Raw genomic sequence first — 24,529 nt, 5'->3', positions numbered from 1 at the left:
ATTAGGCATAGAGATTACATAAGTTAAATAAAAAGGTGGGGGCAGCCCTGGTGGCCCAGCAATTTAGCGCTGCCTTCAGCCCGGGTTGTGATCCTGGGGACCCAGGATCGAGTTCTGCGTCGGGCTCCTGCACGGAGCCTGCTTCTCCCTCTGCCTGTGTCTCTGCCTCTCTGTGTGTGTGTGTCTGTCATGAATAAATAAATAAAATCTTTAAAAAGTAAAATAAAATTAAAAAAGGAGGGACGCCTGGGTGGCTCAGTGGTTTAGCGCCACCTTCAGCCCAGGGCGTGATCCTGGAGACCCGGGATCGAGTCCCAAGTCAGGCTCCCTGCGTGGAGCCTGCTTCTCCCTCTGCCTGTGTCTCTGCCTCTCTCTCTGTGTGGGTCTCATGAAAAAATAAATAAAGTCTTATATGCATATATATAAAATCTTGGGGTACGTGTCATGCCCCTTCCCCCAACCTGACTGGTAACCATGGCAACCACCAAGTCCTGGACACTGGCTCACACACACTGACAAGATTCAATCATTGCACTTCAAGATGATGCAGGGCAGAGACAGGATTGCACTAAGGTACGGTTACTCCTATGGTAGAATGTTGGGCAAGGTAGTAGCCCTCCAGAAGCAGGATGAATTGCTCGCTCTGCCTGGGTGCCAAGAGGAAGTTTCCCAGGGACAGATGCCCATGGGTGGCACCTTACAGAAGGAATAGCACTTCCCCAGGAGCAGGGGCTCACACAAAGGCAAGGGGTGTGGGAACTACACAGCACAGTTAGGTACCAGGGATGGTCACTTGACTGGAGCATGGACAGGGGAGAAGCCGAGGGTAAAGTGGGAAGGGGCCAGCTCCAGCCCATGAAAGACCCAGATGGCCACAAAAGGGTTTTAGCACAAATACCATAAACCAGCGTTTCTAGAACAACGTTCCTGGAAATATTAGGTCTACAAGATGTTAGGGTTTTTGATCACATAAAATTTGGGACTGTTGCACATTGTGTACTTTTTTTTTTTTTTTTTTAGATACTTACTACGCATATTGCTAAAGCCTGGCTGTAAAAAAAAATCTGGTTAACTTTGTTTAACGTAGCATTTTTCAAAAACCCTATCTCCCACAAAATACCTATTAACATTCCATGCATCTACTAGTCCTCACCACAGTTGGGGAAACACTTCTGTAGCTAATGATTGATGATGAATTTTTCCCACTCTAAGGCCCTGGAATTAGGATACCAACTATAGTCATTTTATGCCCCCCGCCCCCCCCCAGTTGCTGTGAACCTCAAAGTGTGTGCCCTTTCCAAAGGCTTTCTTGTCTGGCCAGACAGAGGTTTGTGGCCAATGTGTGGTCCTGAGACATAGAGCCCAGCCATCCCTCGACTCTCAGTTTGGGATCCCAATCTGCCAGTTGGTTCCCCCGGTCCAGCAACTTGATCAGCGTCTCAGTCAGGATCTAACCAGGGCCAACAAACACCCCTTCAGATGTTCACAAGAGGGGAGATCATTCAAGGAAGTGGTTATCCAACTGAGAGAGGAGCAGAGACGCAAAAAGGGGCAGAGAGGTAATCCAGAGATCGGCCACAGCTGAGGTGGTGCCCCTGAGGCCAGGGCGGGGGTCAGAGTCGGGGTCACCTGACCAAAGCTGGACCCAGTGGGTCTGTGCAGTGGGCGCCTGAGTCAGAGAGGAGGCAGGACGACCCGCCCAGCAGCGATAGAGGAGAAAACCTCAGCTGCTTCTTCCTATCATCTTCCTCCCCGGTCCCTCACATAGACCCAACCAGGCAGGAAGGCAGCTGACCTGGGAGCCCAGGAGATTCAGCCTGTCTTCTGCACAGGACGGCGCAGAGGAGTGCAGAGTGGGTCTAAGGTCAGACAGGGAGCTCCCAGATCCCAGACACTAAGCTATTTAGTGATGCACCCCACCCCGCCCAGGCAAGTACTGAACAGCATGCTGAAGCTAAAAGCTCCCTGATTTCTAGTTATACCTGGTGCCAACCTGAGCTCTGCCTCTTCTCAACTGTGTGCCTCTAGGAGGGTTACTATAGCTTTCAGAACCCTAGTTCCTCAATTGTAAAATAGGAAAAAGAACCTGTACTCGAATGATACCTTTCCGGGGCCTCCTTGACATATTTGTGGCTAGTTTCTGTTTTTGTTTTTGTTGTGTTTCTCTTTTAAGATTTTATTTAAAATATGAGAAACAGACATTCATGAGAGACGCAGAGAGAAGCAGGCTGCCTGCGAGGAGCTTGATGCGGGACGTAATCCCAGGACCCTGGGATCATGCCCTGAGCCAAAGGCAGAGGCTCATCCGCGGAGCCACCCAGGCATCCCTGGTTTCTGTTTTATAATGAAATAAGAACAAGGTATTTACAACTTTTTGAGCTCAGCGTGGAGCTAACAGGAGTGTTAGAACTCTATGTATGTTGGTCAACCGCTCTAAACTTCAGTGAATTGGCTGGAGTTGTATTAGATAGCATCATGATCTAGTAGATGTCTGGTTTCTTAATATACTCCCTTCCTGGGGATGTGAGAGTGAGAGGAAGCTCATAAAGTGGGCAACAGAATGTTCAGGTGTCAGAGAGGCTCTCTGCGTGTACTGTCGCTACCAGTTCCGTACAAGGTAAAGAAAATTGAGATTCAAGGAGAGCTGCCACTTAAGAGATGTTAAACCTTGGGGATTATGCCCTTCTTGAACCACAGATGTTTCTTATGTTATGGGGAGAAAAATGCTATCCTCATTAAAACTATTTTAAGAACTGAATGAGATTACAGGTATAAATTACTTGTCCACCCATCCTCCCCGCCCTCCCCAGCAAACGGTGGAGGCACCTTCCACCTTACCCAGTGAATGCCCAATTCACCAGCAGCCACATTCCACGTGGCTGGTGTGGAAGGATTTTGGGGAAGCCTTAACAGGAGATTATTTAGGTTTGATTTGCTGGTCCTGTTAGTGATATGGCCTGGCAGGCCTCCACTCACCCTGTTCTCCTGTCACAGCTCACTGGCATTATTCATAAACCATTTGCTTGAGACTTTCTTTGCCCATGTTCCCACTATGATGCATTTTGAGTCTCCTCTTCACGACATTTAAAAATGGTCTGTAGGTTTTGGGGGTGTCCTGAGCAAGTCAGTTGTCAGCTTAAAAGGCCATTATCCTTTGAAGGGGAACTTTTATCCTGAGTTCATTAGTTTTATCCTCATTTGATGAGTGTTGGGCAAACAAACAATAAAAAAGATGGGGGGAAGGGGGAGAAGGGAAAACCCATCTGGTAAATACATACTTCTTGCCCTTTATTTTTATTTTTTTGGTTAAATGTGCATGGTATTATCCCCAAATTGATAGGTAATAATATAATAGGAATAATATGTTATTATATATTATATATATAATAGGAAATAATATAAATCAATGACTTGGAACAAGCATTTCTCAAGACCCTCCCTTTGCCTGACATGCATGGTTCTAGATGCTTGGAGATGCAGCACCTGACAAGATAAAGTCCCAGCCCTTGAATTCCTTATATTGTAGGCAGACACAGGAAACAAAGATGAAAGTCGGTGAGTAATGTGTCAATTAAAAAGAAAGCCAAGGAAGGAGATAGAGCCCCAGCTGAGGTAGGGGCTAGTAAGAGATGGAACTGGATTGGAGGCCAGGTCTCCCTGCCTGTAGAATTCATGTTTTTTCCCACTGGTCCCAGTCTGCTTCCAGTCCTCTTTGGTGATGGTTTCCAGCAGCTAGTGAAGCAACATGAACTCAGACATTTTGCTTCTTATTCTGGAGTTGATGATCCAGTGTGTCAGGATGGCGACATTGCAATCCTAGGGTACAGAAGACATTTTTGCTACACTCTCTGCTGTGAGCAGCATGTAGCTATTTCCTTCATCTCTCTGGTTTCCCAAACACATTTAATCTTGATGCAGAAAGCATCTTGGCAGCTTGGACTCAAGCCCTAGTGCTGAGGAGCCCAGTCTGTCCTAGAGGAGGGTCCCGGTGACTGCTGGCTCAAAGGAACTCATTGCCTCTTTTCTCTCTGCTTCCAAAATTGATGTCGTAGGTAGTAGCCTAGGTAGACTTAATCTGTTTCTTTTTCTTGATCTCTTAGTGCTCAGTAAGGCACTTTAATCCTATAAGTATTGAGCACCCAGAGATGGATCAAATATGGAACCTGCCCATAGGAATCAGCTACTTTTCCACTTATGTAATTTTGAGCAAGTTAATTCAGCCCTCTGAGCTTCAGTTTCCTCATCTGTAAAAGGGGAGAACAAGTGTAATCTACTTCATAGGATTGTGGTGAAGATCAAATAATACAGCATGGCACCTAGCGTGTGGAAGGAACTTAATATTAGGTGGGCCTTTTTAAAAAATAAATTTTGTATTTTAGAGCAGTGCTATATTCACAGAGATATTAAGGGGAAAGTACAGAGATTTCCCATATACCTCCTGTTCCCACTTATGCATTGCCTCCTCCATTAATGACGTTCATTTTTAAACATATGAACATAATTCTTTAATTTATAGCTGAGCTTTCTCTACATTCTATCCTATGAGGAAACAGTGGAGTAGATGTGAGGTTTTCCTTCTCATAGAGAAAATATTATATGTATTTTAATGAAACGATGGTGAGAATTGTCGTCATGACTATAGTTTATAAAGAAATGTTGATATTCAATCTTTACAGTACTTCCTACTGGATAGATATCGTTTATACATTTTAAAAATATTTTTATTATAAGATAACTTGTAAAGTATATCAAGAAAACTGCCTTAATCACATGAATAGCTTAACCATTTATTATAAGACCAACACTACCCAGCATGAGAAATGAGGCTTTACTACCTATCACAGAAAACCTCTTTCCATGAAAACCCTTTCCCTCTTGCCAAAAGTAACCACCATCCTCACTTTCCTATTTCAAAAAAATAGTTTTATTATCCAAATGTTTGTTGCTAGATGCTATAGTTTAGTATTGGCTATTTTTAAAAAATGATATGGTTTTTAATTCTCTTCTGTATATTCCTCCTCCCCCTCTTTCATTTCAGTACAATTTATCTGTTGAAGAATCCAGATCTATAGTTTTCCACAGTGTGGATTTTGTGGATTGCATAATCACGGTGCTGTTCACTATGTTCCTCTGTCTTCTGTATTTCCTGCTAATTGGTAACTGGATCCTGAGATGGGATAGACTATGACTCAGTCCCTTTGGCAAGACAATAGGAGGCATGTCAAGTCTGGTTGTCTCTTTTAGTGACTTTTAGTAGCGAGTAATGCTTAGTGCCTATATATGTTTGTTTATTCACTGGGACTTGGAAAACAGTGATTAATATTTTAAGCTTACTTGTTTTTCATTTATTGGCTGGAATATTTTTATGAAGAGACACTTTCCTTCATTTACTACTTTGTTACGCAGTGACACAGTTCATATAGCAAAGATAAGAGAAATATTTGGTTCTTTCCCTTTATTTACCAGTTTTTAATATAATGAATTATTAGTTCCCTAACATCCTCAAAATGTGATAGTTCTTTTGTGTATGTAGATTGTGGCCCAGTGGATTTAAACATTTGCTGGTTTGGGGTCTCTTGCAATTTTTTTTTTTAAGATTTTACTTATTTATTCATGAGAGACACAGAGAGAGAGGCAGAGACATAGGCAGATGTCCTGATGCGGGACTCGATCCCAGAACCCCAGGATCACAACCAGAGCCAAAGGGAGACACTCAACCACTGAGCCACCCAGATGCCCCCCTCTTACAATTATTATTAATGAAGTTCAAACTGTTCCAACTTCTTCAGGTCGGTGCCTGAGTACTTTTTCTTTAAACATGATCCTAGTAGTCTTTGATCACTCTCTTGTTATCTGATATTGGAAGATGTTCCAGGTTCATCTTAGACAGTTCCTGCCCTCAAACCTGAAATCACACATTTCTTCAGGTAGCACTGGGGGTTTTTTTAGTGAGAAAAAAATATCTCAAGCTTGAAACCTGGGTGTTAAGTATACTCACTTCTCTTGGACTGGTCAGTCTCCAGGCCTTTTCTTTTTTTTTTTTTTTTAATTAATTAATTTATTTATTTATGATAGTCACACAGAGAGAGAGAGAGGCAGAGACATAGGCAGAGGGAGAAGCAGGCTCCATGCACCGGGAGCCCGACGTGGGATTCGATCCTGGGTCTTCAGGATCACACCCTGGGCCAAAGGCAGGCGCTAAACCGCTGCGCCACCCAGGGATCCCTCCAGGCCTTTTCTGTGGACAGAGCTAGAACACACACACATGCATACATGTGTACGTATATCGATGCTTCCAATCCAAATTCAAGAATGTTAGAGCTTTTGCCCAACCTCTTCTCTGTTACATTTGTATTTCCTTCCTTCCGTACTGAGAATTCTGGTTCTCAAAAGGGCACAGGGGATAATAGAATTAGGATATCCCTAGTTACTCATTTGTTTTGCACACAGAAGCCTGGGTGAACAATACTAACACTAGCACACTAGTATGATTACAGAAAACCTTTTAACCTTTGCATATTCTCTCCCTATTCTCCCCAGCGTTTGTATTGTTACAGTGTTTCCACGGCTGGCACATTCAGCCTTTACCTGCCCCACTCTCTCCCTCTCTGCCTTTCTGGTCTTAGCCTTCAGGTCACGGTAACCAGTTCAAATGGTGAGGTATCTTCAGTCATATTTGGTTGTCTGAGGCTTGCTCTCTGGTAGAGATTCCTCAGGAGGGGTTCCTAGGAACAATATTCCCTCTTGTTATTAAAGGTTGATCATTTTGCTGTGCCCTTTCTACACGAGTCAGTTTGGCTGGATATAAAATCCTCGGCTCATACCTTCTTGCCTTGAGTATCTTTAACCTATTACTCCATTTTCTTCCCGCAAAAAGCATTGCTGTCAAAGTCTAATGGTAATCTTAATTTTCTTTAGTAAATCACATGCTCTCTTTTACTAGATGCCAGGGATTTTTTTTTTTCTCTTTTAAAATCCAGTAATTTTATTACACTGTCACAGAGAGTCATTGTGGGTCTGTAGTCTAAGGTATATAATGTGCTCTTACAGTGTGTGTGAAACATGCAGTTTTGAGTTTTTGTTTTTGTTTTTTTAGTTTCAAGAAAATGTTCTCAATAAGTTTCAGTTTCAATTCTGTTCTTTTGCTCTATTTTTCTTCTTCGGGGGCTCCAATTATTCTTCTATTTGATCTTTTACTATTCTATTTGATTTTTTGCTTTCATTAAAATCGGTATCTCTCTTTCTTTAACTTCTTATGTTACTATTGAGATAGAATTCCTCTTTAATTTTTGTTTTTAACATTTTTTCTCTCTTTTGTTAAAGCATCATCTTTCCCATTGATTTGCATTTACATCCCCTCCAGTTTGTTTCTAATTCTTGACAGCGTTCCGTCTCCTCATTTCTCAGTCTTTATAATTCAGATATATGGTGTTCTTTCATGCTTTGTATATTTTCTTAATGTCTTTAGCACATTTTGACACCATAGAGTTCAGTTTTAGTCTATTTTGTAGACATATGCTCAGGATATATTTTTGTGAACACTTCTTTCCTTTTTTCTTATAACTTTGTGTAGAATTTGACCTCAGTGCCTTTATGTTATTAATTTTTATGTGAACTTAGTTTTCCTGACTTGAGAATGAAATAGAGTTCAAGAATGCTTTCCTAACTTCATAGAGCTCCCTCTTCTGTCATTTTTGGTGGTGTTCAAAAATAATGCACCTGCTTTCTGAACTTTTCTGGCTGTGTTCCCTTCTCCTGCTTTGATATAGATCTTCTTTTCCCTTCCTCTCTTCTGTGTCTATCCTGCTCAGTCTTGCTCATTCCTGATTCCACTTCCAGAGGCTCCTCCCCAGTGTGGATCCCTTTCTCGAGAGGGAGTCCCGACACATTCTGCCAAGAGTCCACAGGGGCTCCTAGGGTTTGTCGGGGCAGATCCCTATAGCCCCTCAGTTCTTCTTCCTGTTGGCCCCTTGTGCTCATTACTGTTGCAGAGGTCAGAACCCTCCCAGTTTCACCAGCTTTTATTAAATAGGCCCACTGAGCTTTCTGCAAGACCCTGTCAGCTGTTTTGAGATTCTCTGTTCTCATGTCAGTCTATCAGCACAGACACCGGCACCAAACAGGTCTGTTGGTGATTTGCAGTGTTGATGGTTTGCACTTGCCTGCTTGCATATGGGGGCCCATTGTTCATCTAGTTTTGCGGTCAGTGTTGCACCTTTTGCTACCTAGCTCTCCTTTTTTTATGTGGCGATTTGAAGATACCACCACCACCAAATTTCCAGAATTCCCATTTCCCATTTCTTCCTGAAAAATCCAGGAAGAGATAGTATATCTGCTATAAGTGTAGGACATGCCCTTGTGGAACTTATATTGTGCTGGAGGAAAATCAGTGGTAAACATGGACCCAAAGCGGAAGCTGATGATCTCAGGCAGTGGTAATTAATTACTAGGAGGAAAAGAAAACATGGTGGGCAGTAGTGAGTGATAAGTTTGAGGGGAGTGGGGGAGTGCTTTGCTCTTTGGTGCTCTCTTCCAAGGAGCTGGCATCTGAGCTAGAATGTGAATGATGAGAAGTAATGGGGATACAGGTACCTGGAAGGAGAACACTCTAGGCAGAACAGGCAACAAGGAAGGAATGGGTTTGGTTCGTTTGAGGCTCAGAATGCAAGGCAGTGAGGCTGACACAACAAATACAGGCAGAATCATAGGAAACAAAGTTAGAGGGGGGGAGGCAGGGCCAGATGTTTAAAATCCGGCTCAGAGGTTTTTTTTTTTTTTATGAGAGTGGGAATGAGAAACATCTTGAAGGTAGGTATTACTGGGGTTTGGGGAGAGGGACAGGAGGACCTTGCAGGGTCGGAAGAGAGTTTGAATTTTAATCTAGGGACAGTGGAAGCCCATGGAGGGACTTTAAGCAGAAATGAAGCATGACCAGTTCAAATTTCAAGAAGCTTGTTTTGGCTGTTGTGGGGGCTCCAGAGTAGAAGTCAGGGAACGGTGGAAGGGACTGAAGAGAGACCCTGTTGCCAAGTGGAAATGGAGAGGAGTGGTCAGATTTGGGGTATAATTTGGTGCAGAATTTGCTAATGTGTTGATGAGGGTGAGAGAATAATCAAGGATTCTTCGAGGTTCTTGGTCTACCTCTGGTTTTTCATCTTATTGAAGCTTATTTTTCAGAGAGGGTCAGACAGAGCTTTGCTCATGAACAAATAAATAGATAATAGTATAAAGCAAATGAAAAATAACTGAACAGTCTTGGTCTCTAGAATATATAAAGAATTTCTGTGAACCAGTAAAAATTAAAACAGGGAAAAGATGTGAGCTGATATTACACAGGACAGGTAACATCTATGTTTCATAAACTTACAGAAAATATACTCAACTTCACTAACAAATCAAGGAAACTGAAGTTAAGACCAAGGCATCATTACTTTTTGTGCCTATTGAATTGACAAGAATTAGGAAATCTGTGACTATGTGGAGCAACAGGAGGCCTTATTTTGCTAGTTAAAAGCATAAAATTGGTACCTCAATTTTACAAAACAGTTTGGTGTTATTTTATAAAACTGAAACTCTAGCCCACTTAGGCTAGAAGACATGCACAAAAATTGTCACGGCAACAAAAAAAACTGGAAATGCCATAAAGAATGATAAATTATAGTATATTTATATGATGCAGTATTAAACCACTTGAAAATCAGTGAATTAATGAAGCAACAATATGGATGAATCTTAGCAACATATAGTGTAATACCAATTTTTAAGGCTTAATAGTAAGTAAAACTAAATATTGTTTAGGCCACACAATGTGTACTAAATTTTTGTTTATTTATTTATTTTTTTTTAATGAGAGTGGGAATGAGAAACATCTTGAAGGTAGATATTACTGGGGTCTGGGGAGAGGGACAGGAGGAGGCAGTGGAGGGATACCAAACAATGATAATGTTTTCTTAAGTTCAGTGGTATGTTTACAGAAGTTCATTTTGTTATTGTGCTACATAGCTCATTATAGGTTGCAGATAGTCTTTCATGTGTAAATATAAATTGCATGTAATTCAATGGAATTATAGAATAGGTAAATTATTAGTAATTTCCAAATCCCATAATTTCATAACATTATGTTTAAAATCTGGCTCAGAGTTTGCAAGGTCTGGACCCTAATAGTGTAACACATTTCAGACCTCTTGAGGATCTTGAAATGTGGCTTGATCCAGTTTGTTAAGGTTCTGGATTTCCTTAGTGCTTGTGAAAGAGAGGGGATGGCTCAATCTGAATGTAAGTCCACATTCTTTTGCAACACAGAAAAGCCAACAGGAAGAAAGAAATCAGAAACTCTTTTGGACAAATAAATTTGAACAGAGTGTCTCAGAATGATCTGATGGATCCCTCTGAATAGTGACCACATTGTGTACCTTATTCTAAAACCTACCCAACTCATTTTAAGACTCATCCCCTTTGGGTTCTAGCACTTCAGACACTTCACAGGAAGGACGGGTACATGCAAATCACAGTCATCGGCCCCAAAACTCCAAGAAGTTTGTCTTTCTGAGCCCCATTTCTAGCACAAGGAATGGCAAGTCATCTTTGGAATCTGAGAGAGACTCCAATATGGTGCCGTTTCTTGCTCTATCATTTAGAGTAATTACAAGGAATTCTCTATTATTTATAGTAGTAATGGTATTATTATCCCATTTCTTTTTATTATTTAAAACCATCCTTTTCTAAACTTCAGCATGCCAAAAGATAGCAGATTGTTCCTGTCAATTCATTATCTCCGTTCTTAGAATACTGAGGAGAGTTAGTGAATTAGTGAATGGACAGACCGATGGATGGATGAATTTATGCCATTTTCTTTTTAGTCAAGGTAAGAATCCCATTGGGAGGGGGAAGCCCACCACTAAAATGAATAAAAGCATTTTCAAAAAACAATTTACAACATATATTGAGCACCTACTATATGCCTGACACAGAGCTCAGCACTCTGTAACTACATGGCAAATAAGTGGTAAAATTGTGATCCAGCTGCAGGGCTTGGTGCTGTAGAAATATGTGTTTTTCCTTTGGCCGGAGAAACATTTCAAGAGCAGAAACTGAGGAGACCAAAATGAGATAATTCCTCCAAATATGAACTTGTGACCTTGCAGTTGCTGCATAAAATGTCCTAAAGCTTCTTGTGTGGGGGACTGTTGTTTGTGAGCGCCAGCACTGGGTGAAGCAGTGATAGCCGCTCTCCATTATTCATCCATATCTGACATGTGGCTTTTTTTATTCTTCTATCCTGCACTGCAACCTTAGTGGTTCCTTTTTTTGTTGTTGTTGATTAATATGCACAAGAACGCTTGTAATTCTGAGAAGATGTGATGAGAAAGAGTGTAGGATTTACAGCAAGACAGATAGGAGTTCCTACCCTGGCTCGGTTTCCTTATCTATAAAATTGGAACTTTAACAGCAATTTTGGAAGCCATTATGAGAATGAAGCACATTTTACTATAATATGTATGATCACGTTGTAAAAAATGTGATCAGAAAATATTCATTTTCAGCCTTCCTCCCACAGTCGCTGCAGCCTTGCTGTGATATTAATCCGAATGCCAGACTTCGGGAAACGACTGGCCAGTGAGCAGCATGGACTCCCTACACTTTGGGTGATGATAAGCCAGTTACTGTCTTTGTGGACAGGTTTTTCTGTGTGTCTTACAGTTTAGTTTAGAAGGACTTTTATTTTAAAGGCAATCATTTTAACTGCTATCTTGTAGGGCTCCCACTGCAGATTTCACTTGATTTGTCAAAGGGAGCTAGGAGAGAAGCTACAGACCCTGCCCCCTCTCTTGAATCACATTTAGATTTCAGGCATTAATGGTACTTTAGAAAAAAAAAAAAATGGTACTTTAGCCAACTGTGATAGTTTGAGGTAAGAGTAGAAGGTTTGACCTGAATTGAGGAATGTTCTACAAAGTAGCTGGCCTGTACTCTTCGAAAATGTTAATATCTTGAAACAAAGAGAGACCCAGAATTATTTTAGATTAAAGAGGACTAAGAGGACAGCTGCAGGCAATATATGATCCAGGAATTTTTTTTTTTTTTTTTTTTTTTTTTGCTATAAAAAGACATTGTTGGGACAATTGGTGACTCCTGCAGAAAGTCTGTAGATGATCATGATTTTTATTTTATCAATGCTAATTTCCTGATTTTGTTTTTTGTTTTTTGTTTTTTTTTTTAATTTCCTGATTTTGATCATTATATTGTAGTTCTTCATTTTCGGAAATACAAGCAGTTTGCTGTAATGCCTGTTTTAACAACACAAGATTGTTCTGATGCGACTGATAGATTTGGGAACAGTTTCAGCAGAATGCAAATTTCATGTTTGATTATGCATGACATCATCCATGAGAAATACTAGGTGAATGCAGAAAACTGCACCCAGCTGAACCGAGATATGTAGGGATACACAGAATGCACACGTGCATACTGCCAGCTACCTCAGTTCACCGCGTGCACGGTTAGCCACACATCCTGTCCGTACCAGTGTCATACGCTCCAGCCTGCTACCACCACATCGCAGGCTGCCCGTATGCTGCAGTCCTCCTGACACACACTTCCACAGTAAGCTTCAGGTCTTTTTCAAGGTAAAATGACATATTAATTGTCTTATTTATATATTTCTTACCCATCAAACATGTATAAAGCAGTGTTATTGTTTTTATTAGGTTTTTACTTTATTTCTAACATGTCACTGATGAAGTTTTTGAGCGTTAAGCCCCTAAATGTGATTTTTAGGAGCATGTATGTTGCATTATAGCACAACTGACTAAACTTAAGTATGTAGGGCTAAAAGGAAGCTATGTCTTAGATTTATTCTCAAATGATTCAGGAAAACACTTTATACAGATAAAACATTTATAATATATACTATAATAATGTGTATGTGATGCTCACACGCTTGTGCAAAGGGAAAGAAGGAGAGATAAAGCCATTGTGGTGAAATGTTAGCATTTGGGGAATCTAGGTAAAGGGTAAATGGGATTCTTTGTACTATTCTTCCAAATTCTCTGTAAATCTGAGATTCCCTCAAAAGGTTAAAAGGGGAAAAAAGAGTAGAATATTGGGGATTTTTTTTTTTAATTGAAGTTCAGATGTGAAAAGAAAGGAAATAGAAAGGGGAAATGACTCATCTGGGAAAAAGAGCAAAGCAGATGGGGGGAGAAGATCCTCAACACACCCTCCACAGAGTAGATTAAAACATGAGCTTAGTTTGAGACAAGCATTTATAAAATATTATAGGAAGAGTACATCTACAAAGTGGAAAAGAGAGATATTTTGCTTTTCCAGGAAGATTTTTTTTTTTTTTGGGAGGCTAGCCCAGAATACTGAAAAACAGAATAAACTTACATTTATGGAAATCACATAAATTAACAATTCTAAATTAGTATCTTTATTCTCTTCCTAAATAATACAAGGATTTTAATATACTTTACTCATCAGACACCCCCATGAACAAACCTTATCATTGTTAGAATATTAGTTTCACTTTTTAAAAGAACATTAACAATAAATAAAACTGTAATTAGACACTGTATCAATGTGTGTGTCCTACTGCTTCTCTCTGGGGTCACTTTTTTTTTTTTAAGATTTTTTATTTATTTATTCATGAGAGACACAGAGAGGCAGAGGGAGAAGCAGGCTCCATGCAAGGAGCGATGCAGGACTCGATCCCAGGACTCCAGGATCACACCCTGGACCGAAGACAGGCATCAAACTGCTGAGCCCCACAGGGATCCCTATGGGGTCACTTTTGTCTTTGGAAATATCTTCATTTTGCTATGACTTTTGAAGGATAGTTTATCTGTGTATGAAATTGTATATTGATATTTTTCCTTCTGCCCTTTGAAAATTTTTCTTTTTTCACCTGTTTTTATTTGGTAAAAAAAATCTGTATCAGTACAACTTTTTTTTTTTTTTTTTTTTTAAATAAAAGCCCATCTTACAGTGCCTGGGTGGCTCAGTCATTGAGCACCGGATTCTTGGATTCTTGGCTTCAGCTCAGGTCCTGATCTCAGGGGTCGTGAGATCAAGCCCCACATCTGGCTCCATGCTTGGCAGGAGTCTTGGATATCCTGTCCCTCTGCTCCTTCCCTTGCTCATGCACATATGTGTGCGTGCTCTCTCCCTCTCTCTCTCTCTCAAATCTTTTTTAAAAACCCATCTTTTCTCTAGGAACTTTTCACCTTCTATTCTACAGTTTTGCTATAATGTATCTAGGAATGGGTTCATTTTTATTTATCCTACTTGGGTACTAATAGTGTGTTTTCAATCTCAGAACTCATGTATTTTCTCAGTTCTGGAATATTCTTAGCCATTATCTCTCCAAATATCACTTTTCTTCCAGGCATAGGGTTTCTTTGTTTTTGTGTTTTATTCTGAACACTCCTCTATAAATAGTTGGAACTTCCCAACCTATTATCCATGCCCTTGAATGTTCTTCTTTTACTCTTGATCTCTCTCTCTCTGCTTTGTTCTGCTGAACTCCTCGGTATTATCTTCCAGGATAGGCGATAATTTTTTTTAATGTCATGGCTTAAAAAATTATATTTTACATGAGGCGAAATAGCTAGTAAGGTAGAGAACCTGGATTTGACCCCAGATCTACCTAACTTCTGACTTGCATTCTCTCATTTGTGAATTAATAAGTTCATCTCAAAAGTTAAAACCCCGGAACAGTGAAATAGCACCAGATTACTGCATTATCCTGTCATGTGGGTGGATGTAATTGAGAGGATGAATGTGACTTCAGCCCAGACCAAGCAAGATGCCATGTGCTGGAAGACCTGAGAGGTGTCAAGAGTTATATTTGGCCTCTTCCATTTTCACCCTGAGTTGTTTCTGAGAAAGAGAACTTTAGTTCTTTTTGTCTTCTATAGTGCACAAAATTTCCATCTTTCCTATTCTGTTTGGCTGTCTAAATAGACTGTTTACCAAGGTTTGTTTGTATACCACTTGTCTCTTCTCGGTAGCAGAATTTTGGTTTTGTTTTATTGGGCAGATGTTGTTAAACTTAGAATTTTTCAACCACAGGGAAGTGATGAAATGTTTACAATGTTATTCTATAAATATAAAATAGCCTATTGTTATTATTCAACATTTGTTAGGCGCCCACAGAGTGCTGGGTGTTGAATATTACAATGTGGGGGTAGGAAGTGTCCAAGCTCACAAATTTTTTTCTGTGCTAATCACATCCCTTATAATTTCTTTGTAATATTGTTTCTGTCATTTATCTCAAGTAGTTCAGTAACATTTTGTGGAAGCTCACACCACCCAGCTTGGGCATTACAGCCAGAGATGAAATGAGGGTGACACATATATTACTTTGTCACTCATTCATTTAAAAAGTATTTATTAATCATCTGTTAGTTGACAGGGGAACTCACCAGCCCATAAGGAAAACAAACACAAAAAAACTATTGTAATGCAGTATGATGAAAGAAAGTGCTAGAGAAGAGAGCCGCATGAAAGTGGTGATGAGCTCTGCTGGACTAGGTTGGGAGTAGCTTCCACAGGAGGAGATACTCAATTGAAATGGGTCTTGAAGGAGTTTTCCAGAAAACAAAATATTCCTTTAAGTAAGAGGACAGCAAAGCTAACCCTTTAGGAGAAAATCAAATTGTTCTGTGTGGCTGGATTATAGGGATGTCTTTGAAAGGCATCACCAAGAGGTAGGGGCCAGTTTGTGAAATTCTTTGCTTCACAGGATGTTTGGGTGCCCTTCTGTCACCAGAAGATCTTAAGCAGGGAGCATTTACATTTCTGGAGGCATCATGGAAGCTGGTGGGAAAGAGGTGAGATCCGCAGCAGAGACCAGTGAGAAGCCTGTTGCAATAGTTTTGGAAAGAGGGTGCCTGGATGGCTCAGAGGTTGAGCATCTGGTCATGATCCCAGGATCCTGGGATCGAGTCCCACATCAGGGTCCCCACGGGGAGCCTGCTTCTCCCTCTATGTCTCTGTCTCTCTCTCTCTCTCTGTCTCTCATGAATAAATAAATAAAATCTGGGATCCCTGGGTGGCGCACAGCGGTTTGGCGCCTGCCTTTGGCCCAGGGCGCGATCCTGGAGACCCGGGATCGAATCCCACATCGGGCTCCCAGTGCATGGAGCCTGCTTCTCCCTCTGCCTGTGTCTCCGCCTCTCTCTCTCTCTCTCTGTGACTATCATAAATAAATAAAAAATTTAAATAAATAAATAAATAAATAAATAAATAAATAAATAAATAAAATCTTTTTTTAAAAAAGTTCCGGAAAGACAAACCAAACCCAGAACTCTAAAAGAGTGGAAATGGAGCCAGGAGAACACATCTGAGGAGAGAGAGAAGAGGTGGAGTCCATTGGTCAAAGGTGGGGGACCAGCTAGAAAGGGAGTGGGCTAGGATGACTTCAAGGATTCTGGCTTGGGGGCCCACGGTGGCGACATTTTCACACCATCAGGCTCCAGCAGTAAATATGGCAAGTATTTCTTTGTAAGTGACCCCACCACCACGACCACCATCCTGGAGGAAACCAATAATATTGCTTTCCTGCAAGGACAGCGTCGTAGAGAAGCGGCCCAAGGAAAAAAATGCCTTCACATTCTCCACTCCTTGCAAGGAGAGTAATGAGAACAACTTGTGGAAACTTAGTTCTTGTGATTTAACATCTTTGAAGGAATCTTCTCCTTTGCACAGAATAGCTTTGATACTGAGTTGGTGACTCCTGCCTTTAGCTTTCTTTCATCATTGCAGATGGAACACTGGTCATGTGTCTCACCAGCCAGCTCTGTTCTCAATGTGCCTCAAAATGTTCTTTTTGAATAATTAGACTTTTTCACTTAATTTTAAAAAACATTTCGGATGCCTATTATGGAACCTGCATGGTGGCAGGAGCTTTCACCTGGCATCTCATTTAATACTCAGAGCGACCTGAGAGATAAGTAGTGGCACCACTTTTACAGATGAGAAACTGGGATGCCAGGACGTTAAACAATCAGTCCCAGGTCAAAAAGTCCATCAATTACAGAGTCAAGGTTAGAAGCTGATTCATACCTCAAATCTGGTGGTTTTTTTCCTGCCGTTCTATGGCTGTCCACTCATGCAGCTTGAACTTTTTTTCTTGATCAAACGCATCTTTGGGATTTCTCTCCTTCATCCATTCATTGTTATAAGTACAAATAGGCCCTTTTATGTGTCAGTAAGCAGATTGGGTATGGGATTGGCGACAAGGAATGAGACAGGCCAGTGGAGAGAAAGAAAAGCAAATAAGCCTAATATTATAATACAGTTTAATGAGTGCTCCAGAAGGGAAGTAGAGGATGTGGGAGATCTTAGGAGGGATGCCCGACCAGGAATTGGGGCTCCGGGAAGGTGCCCCAAAGGAAGTGATATCCACGGAGATTTGAGGAGTGAGAGAGGAGAAGCAGGAGGAGAGGCAGGAAAGCAGTCCCCAGGCATAGGGATTGACAGACACTGGCCCAGGGAGGGCATGGCAGGGGATGAAATTTAAAGGTAGGTTTGGGTCAGGTCAGGGAGGAGCCAAATCAAGGGGCAGCTCTGGAAGGAGCTGGAAAGTTAAATGAATACGCAGGCATTTTCAGAGGTGGCGGCAGTAGGAGGGTGAGGAGAGAAATGATTAATAGGAAGGCAAGCATGGAGGCAGAGATACTACCCTGGTGGCAGTTACCAGGAGGAGGGAGAGGACGGTGACCTGGCCTACAGAAGCCACCACAGGTGTGGCAAGAAGGGGGTGGGTTTGAGAGATGTGATGGGTGGAATCCACAGGTCTGGTGACTGAGGGAAAGGACAGAGGAGAGAAACGTAAAGCAAGACTGACCCTTGTGGCTAGGCGGGGCCATCCACTGGCATGAAGGAGGAAGAGCTGGTCTGGGAAGAAAGATACGTTCAGTTTTATTCATTTGAGTGTGTCTGTGGACATCACCTACAAAACGCCCGGTTAGGCCACTTTGAATGTGAATCCATGAGGTCAGGAGAGAGGGGTGGCATGGAGACAGAGATTTGAAAGATGTCAATATACGGATGGTAAATAATTAACCAGGGAATATATATAAAGTAGGAAGTAAAGGCCATGTAAGCCAGAGAACATCTGTATTTAAACTACCAAAGAAAGACTAGCCATTGAAGGAGCCAGAGAAGGTGCATTCAAGAGAGTGGGGTTAAAACCAGGACAGCACCCTGAAGCCAGGGATAAGAGTGCTTCCGTGTGTCTAGCCACCAAAGAGAATCTTAATTAGATAAAGACAGAGAATCTCCTGTTTGCTTTAGCCACTAGAAGGTCTTATAGGAACCTTGGGTGAAACTGGACCCCTCTTCTGGGCGGCCTGACCAGTCGGAGGCAGAGAGAGAGAGTGGTGACAACCCTGTGGTTTTAGAGGGATGAGGGAAATTTGGGAGGTTTTAGTGTGTGTTACTTTAACATTAAACTGGAGTCCATTGAAATGCTGATGAGAAAGAACCAAGACCCAGAGATGGAAAGGCTTTGGCAAAGCAAGGTGGGTAGGTCAGCCTTGAAGCGTGGACGACAGGCCCTGTGCCCCTGTGCGTGAACATAAATGGGGAAGGAAGCCTGAGGGATGGCTATGCGGGTGAGGACAGAGGTGTGGAGGAGAGGGGCTTCCATCTGATGCCTCTGGTTTGTGACATCCAGGTAGGAGTGTGTGCATGTGCATGTGTTGGGCAGCGGTTGGGGACTACAGGGGACAGGTGAGCAGGTGGGAAGAGTGGGGAAGGTTCGAGTAGAGCACGGTGGGAAGTACTAGCTGAGTGAACCTGGAAGGTTTTCTTTGACCTAATGCTGGGGGATTTACCCATTTGTGAAGAGGAAGTGGACGTTCCATGGTCTGCCTTGTTTGGTCCTCTTTGCAGCGTGTTCTTAAATTTTTTCCCCCTCTGGGTCCTGTGGAGAAGGGTCATGATGCTGGCTGATTATTGTTCAGTAGGTTATCGATCAGAGAAGGATCCAGTTAAAGTAGTCTTCTCTCTGCCCTCTGGTATGTGGCGTTTGCCTGTCACCTACATTCGTACACAAGCAATGGAGGTGAACTCTCAAATAGTGTCTTCACCCTTGGAGTTTAGATGGTTAGCACATATATCAGGGATGCCCTCAAAATGAGAGGCCAGGATTCTTGCTCTTCTCCTTCCTTCAGTTACCTTCCCACTCCCCCAACAAGGGCCAGTTTTACCCAGTAGGCCAGTTTATACCTAGAGGCAGGCCCTGAAAATGGAGGCAAGAGTTCTTTCTACAGAGAAAGAACTGCTCCACTGGCCTGGATTCCTACATCAGCATCCCCAGCCTCCCCGTAGAAATAAAAGGCATGTTTAGAAAGAAGCCTTGCCTAATTTCATGCTGGCTCTACTACTCATTCAGTGTGACCTTGAATGCATCTCCCCCTTTCCTGAGTCTCAATATTATCATCTGTAAAATGGAGCAATGATACCTACTTCTCATACTGCTTCAGAGAAATTCATGAATATTCCCTATCCTTTCTCCACTCTGGCTTTCCAGGGGTGGGACATACTAAGTTGAAGTCTACCTGTCTCCTGCTAGGTAGCTAAGTTGGAGATAAGCATTCGGTTATGCACCTCAGTATCCACAACGAGAGTGCTTGCCACCGTCTGTTCATCTGAACACTAAAGAACAAAGAACAAAGGTTTAGATGCTTCATCGGGTCCTGTCCCTAAGACAAGGCCCCCCTTCATGGCCAGTCTGAGACATTAATTGCAGAACCATTTTTGATGGAAGACCAATGTAGTCCATCGTTTCCTCTCTCAGAGGTCAAGAGGTCAGAACTGGCACTCCTCTGTGGACTAGATTCAACAAACCCAGCCCTGATGTGTGGTAGTTTGTCAAGTGATGTTTTCACTCTTTTTTTTTTTTTTTTTTTTTTGGTGGAGGGGGGTTGCCTTGAAATACTTGAAGACATGGAGACAGGGCTTGCCTGCTCTGTTTACACTGCTCACAGTTGTCTTACACCTACTTCGTCATTCATTTATATTCCTTGTGGGACTCAGTTCCTTAGAATTGGCAACCTTTGGGATCCCTGGGTGGCGCACAGCGGTTTGGCGCCTGCCTTTGGCCCAGGGCGCGATCCTGGAGACCCGGGATCGAATCCCACATCGGGCTCCCAGTGCATGGAGCCTGCTTCTCCCTCTGCCTGTGTCTCTGCCTCTCTCTCTCTCTCTCTCTCTGTATGACTATCATAAATAAATAAATAAATAAATAAATAAATAAATAAATAAATAAATAAAATATTAAAAATAAAATAATTAAAAATAAAATAAAATAAACCTTTATTTCTAGATCCACTCTAGGTTTTAGTTCTGAAGTAAGCCTGACCATTAACCCCACAGATATCACTGAAAAAGCTTTGGGAATCCTCTCATCGTGTTTGTGGAAAGCATATTGTTGAGGATGTTGTTCACTTATTTATTCAAAGTCTATTTATTGAATGACTACTATGTGCCAAATACTGCTGTGCCCTCTGTTGGATGCCCCACATAAGTGGCCTCTTTCAAATAGGTATCAGAAAGCAGCAGTGTTTCCCCCTTATGTAATTATAGAAAAGACATCATCCATTGCCAAGTCAACTCCCCCATTTACACATATTTTCATCCCAATGATGCCACTGGATCCTTCTCCCTTTTGCTTTCAGAATCAAATGCTCAGATCATCCTTCCTATCACCCTGCTGTTGCTACAAAGTGCAAAGAGCTTACTCTGTTTCCTTGTTTTTTAGGGAGTCTCAGGCCCCTGCTTTTATGACCTTTTAGAGACTCCGGCTTCTGTCCTAAAATTCTAACGGTTGCCAACTGCAGGAGTGATTCCAAAGAGCAGACCCAGATAGTTTCTACATGTATCCCATACACTGAAGTACTTCCAGGTAAATTCACTCTAAACTCTGACCCTCGAATCAAGTTCACCTTTCTAAGTCAAGGCAGGCTAAGAGAGCAGAGGCCTTTGCACCTAGCCACCAAACACATCTGGGATGGGAGCTCTTCTGCTAGGTCATTAGTTGCCATTCCTTTTTTTTTTTTTTTTTTTTTCATTTAACTAGTCCCCCTTTTCGTTAGAAGTAGGTGAATTTAATTTAATGGTATGAGGTATCTTTCAGTTTCAACTCCACTATTCCAAGAACAAATTAAACTTTCCAGCAAGTTGACATATCAATCTGAATCTATTCAGTGTACCAGATAAACGCGACGAGCATTTCACCAGGATGACTCAGGTTCAGATCTGTGACTCTGTAACTTATTAGCTGTACGACCCTAAAAGCGAGTCACAGCTTATTTGAGCTTTGGTTCCACATCCTATTGTACACATGGAATAAGAACTACCATTTTCCAAGGTTCTTGTGAGGAAGGCCTCAACAGGATAAGGAACATGAAGTGCCGAGCAGACCATGTGGCATGCAGTTGGGAATTAGCCTACTGTTGCTCTAACATGTAAGGGAGATAGATTGTTGTCCTGAAATCTGTTTCATTTTGTCAAAGAAATTGCCAAAAGTGCTCTCCCAACTGCGTATGTTAGTATTAGATGTGGCCTCACATTAATGTTTTACCTCCATGTTTCTTCCCTCCCCTCCCCACTAGACTGTGAGCTTTTTTTTTTTTAAAGATTTTATTTATTTATTCATGAGAGACACAGAGAGAGAGAGAGAGAAGCAGAGACACAGGCAGAGGGAGAAGCAGGCTCCATGCAGGGAGCTCGATGTGGGACTCGATCCTGGGACTCCAGGATCACGCCCTGGGCCGAAGGCAGACGGTTAACGATGGAGCCACCCAGGCGTCCCAGATTGTGAGCTTTTTGAAGGAAAAGAAAGTTTCTTATTCATCCTGGTGGACGCCCACAAATGTTCACTCAAGACTTGGCTCAGATGCTGCCCCTTCCCATAAACAGGTTTGCTTATGACTCCCTCTCACTGGGTTCAGGCCCCTTGCAGGTGGGAACGGTGTGCCAGGATGTCTCACGTCCCCAGTGCAGATAGAATTTGCACTCAGTAGATGCCAGCTAATGGATGCAAGTAAAGTTCTCAGCAGCCCAAGGCCTACAACATAGTAGGAGCTCATTAAAAGGTAGCTGCTGTTATCTTTATTAGAACCAAAAAAAAAAAAAAAGTAAAGAAAGAGAGAAGAAGGAGGGGGAAAAGAAGATAGGCATCTAGTCACCCGCTTTGGCATGAAGTGTGGACATTGATTGCAAGACTATTTTAGAGAAACAAAATGGCCCTTTATTCATTTTGGGGAGGGGAGGAGGGTTAACAAGGGAGTCTTTTTCAAGTGTTTGCTCCATCTTGCTGCCACTTTACTATGTGTAGCTGCCGTTGCTATGGCAATTCTTTAAGCAATTGAATAGAACAGCACTGAGTTGTTGCAAACCGGCTCTAATTGCTCCCATGCACCAGGCCTGCCCACACGACCACTCTCTGCACAGCAATCCCTTTTTCAGATGCGTATTTTCATAAATCTCTGGGCATTGTGCAGCTCCCTGGCTCTCGTGACATTGCCATCCTCGGGCAGAGGGCACAAGAAACAGCTCTGAGTGCAGGAGAGGGGTCTGCCAATTTTCTCTGTGTGAGTGAGCAGGGCAGACCCCCGTGTTCAAGGGAGTAGTGGATGCAGGCACAGCAGGGCCTTAAAACCAAATAAAACATTTGTGGGATGGGATTTTATATGTATTTGCCATTGTTGGGCAATTTAGTCATCTTTTTAAAGCCAGCTGTCCCATCCCTGTGCCCTCTTGCCAGGGGACCCAGTTCACCGTGTAGTAAGAACTTCTGGTTTTAATCTAAATGAGATTGAGGAGAACTGAGGAAAGGAGTGTTAGCAGGTACTGTGGCTCTTGTGTCCCGGGCACTATCCTGGACACCTTCCCTGTATTCTGTTAGTCCACAGATATGTTGGGCTAGGGAATGGGGGTAGCATGATCCCTATGACAGATTAGGAAACTGAAGAGCAGAGATTTAGTGTAAAAGCCAAGGTCACAGCCACCAAGTGTACAGCTGGGATGAGACCCCAACTCTGACTGAGTCTGAGGCCTATGCCCATTTCACTGGACTACCTTGGCTCCCAGGGAGGAGGCTGGCTTTTGGCAACACTGGAGATCCGGATCTCACCTGACTTGTGGCACATGACATGTTGCCAACTCCTGTGTCCTTCAATATGTGAGGCCCTTCTTTAAAGAATCATGACACTTAAGGATTACTGTAGGAACAACTTTATCATAACAATGGCCCTTTTTTTTAAGCATTGACGATATACCAAGCTCAAGACCATATGACTACCACAGTTAATCTTAACCAGCACCCCCAAAGTCTGTGAACTTGATATTGTTCCCCTTTTATTGATGGAGAAGCTGAAGCTCAGGGAAGGTAAGTGACTTACCCAAAATCACAGCAACTAGAGGTGTAGAGCCAGGATTCAAATCCAGGTCATACTGCAAAGCCCTTTAACCACTAGGCCGCTTCCTTTGGGGCTTTTTTGGAAATGGGTGCCCCATAGACACTTAAAACATTTCGTGTGAATATTTCAGGAAGTTTAATGACCAATGGGAAATTTTTCTTCCTATTCCTGAGTTATTTGTAAAGCTACTTTAAATTTAACATTGCATTAGTACCTAAAGGCACAGCATGGCTTAGGAATGCAGAGGGACTTCCAGGGTCACTTGGGAAACTGCATTTCTGTAAGCTGCTTCAGTGCATGAGGTCTGTGTTTTTAAGTAAGAACCTTCACTTTAACGGCTCAGTTGTGCACTGCATTCTATGATAGAGTCGTGTTTAAAATTTTTATTTTTTTTCCTTTTTTCTTTTCTTTTTTTATTTTTTAATTTTAATTTTATTTATTTATTCATGAGAGAGAGAGAGAGAGAGAGAGAGGCAGAGGGAGAAGCAGGCTCCATGCAGGGAGCTTGACGTGGGACTCGATCCCGGGTCTCCAGGATCAGGCCCTGGACTGAAGGTGGCGCTAAACCACTGAGCCACCTGGGCTGCCCTCCTTTTTTTCTTTTAATGTAGTTTTTGTATGATAAAAAGGAGGAGACAAGAACTAAGTACTTTTCTCATAGAGATCGTATGACTCCTACTTTAGCAGCATGATTTTTTTTTCTTAATACTTTACAATGAACACTCTGATTCATTCATTCAAATAAGTTTTATTGAACCTACTATGTGTTAGACACTGTACAAGATGCGAGGAACAGAATAGTGTACCAGGAAGCTTTTAGCTGCAGGTAACAGTAATCCGGCTAAAATAATACGGGCTTTATGATCGGTCGTAGGAGGGTCTGAGGTAGGCAGTTCAGTGATTGGTTAATTTAAAAGTTCTTTGGCGATGGGGTCAATAGAACTCACTAGCTGCTATGCTAGATGCATCCCCATGCCTCCCTTGTCCAGTCTTCTCTGTACTTTTATACAGAATTTTCTTTTTGTAAAGTTAATTATTCTCATTTTACAAATAAGAAAGTTGCAAGCAATGGCCTGCACTGGGTCACGCCATTAAGA

General features: G+C 42.0%; 1 protein-coding gene across 20 annotated transcripts in view; it reads left to right on the top strand.

Moving 5' to 3' along the window:
* The window catches only part of DENND1A (DENN domain containing 1A), a 508,126-nt gene that overhangs the window by 360,029 nt on the left and 123,568 nt on the right, over window positions 1–24,529 (top strand). The window lies entirely within an intron of this gene.

Source organism: Canis lupus, chromosome 16, assembly GCF_048164855.1.
Source record: "Canis lupus baileyi chromosome 16, mCanLup2.hap1, whole genome shotgun sequence".
NCBI lineage: Eukaryota > Metazoa > Chordata > Mammalia > Carnivora > Canidae > Canis > Canis lupus.
The sequence above is the reverse complement of the archived record's forward strand: the minus strand, read 5'-3'. Positions and strand labels throughout refer to the sequence as shown.